Raw genomic sequence first — 569 nt, forward strand, 5'->3', positions numbered from 1 at the left:
TACCCCCATGCATTTTTACACTCCGGAATGCGTTTTGCTAACACGGTCTACAAAAGCGGTTACAAATGCAACGCTTTGGCTCAGTTATTCAAGACTGCATGCCCCTTCATGTCGCCAGCTCACTGAACTTCTACGCGTACCGTTTGATGATTAGGCAAAATGTTGATAACTATTTGCTGCGATAACCACTACCATAATGCATGAATTGACCTAAATTGGGATTTGTTTGCAATTGTTTGTTTGAATTGTTTCATTAAATTACTAGTTTAATCAATAATTTAATCAACAGCTTTGCGCAGCGGCGATATCGTACCCAATGAGGAACATTCGAAGTGCGATTATTGCTAATTGAAAAAACACAAATGATTACTAAGCCAACGGCAGTCCTACGTCAACCTTGCGATTATATCATAGGTATAACCCATCCATAGTTTTATTTACGAGGTATGGCTATTAAGAAACGAGACTGCGCGCCTGGTGGGCGCCCTAGAGGGGTGGGGGGAAAAACGAATAGTGCGTTCGGTAGCTTGAAGTGTCTGCTATAAACGTACGAAAACACGTTTTTGTCA

General features: G+C 41.5%; 1 pseudogene; it reads left to right on the forward strand.

The window, feature by feature from the left end:
* The first annotated feature begins 287 nt into the window (after positions 1–287).
* Positions 288–364, forward strand: LOC129772341 (U4 spliceosomal RNA; annotated as a pseudogene).
* Positions 365–569: the final 205 nt, after the last annotated feature.

The sequence above is a fragment of the Toxorhynchites rutilus genome, chromosome 2 (assembly GCF_029784135.1).
Source record: "Toxorhynchites rutilus septentrionalis strain SRP chromosome 2, ASM2978413v1, whole genome shotgun sequence".
Classification (NCBI taxonomy): domain Eukaryota; kingdom Metazoa; phylum Arthropoda; class Insecta; order Diptera; family Culicidae; genus Toxorhynchites; species Toxorhynchites rutilus.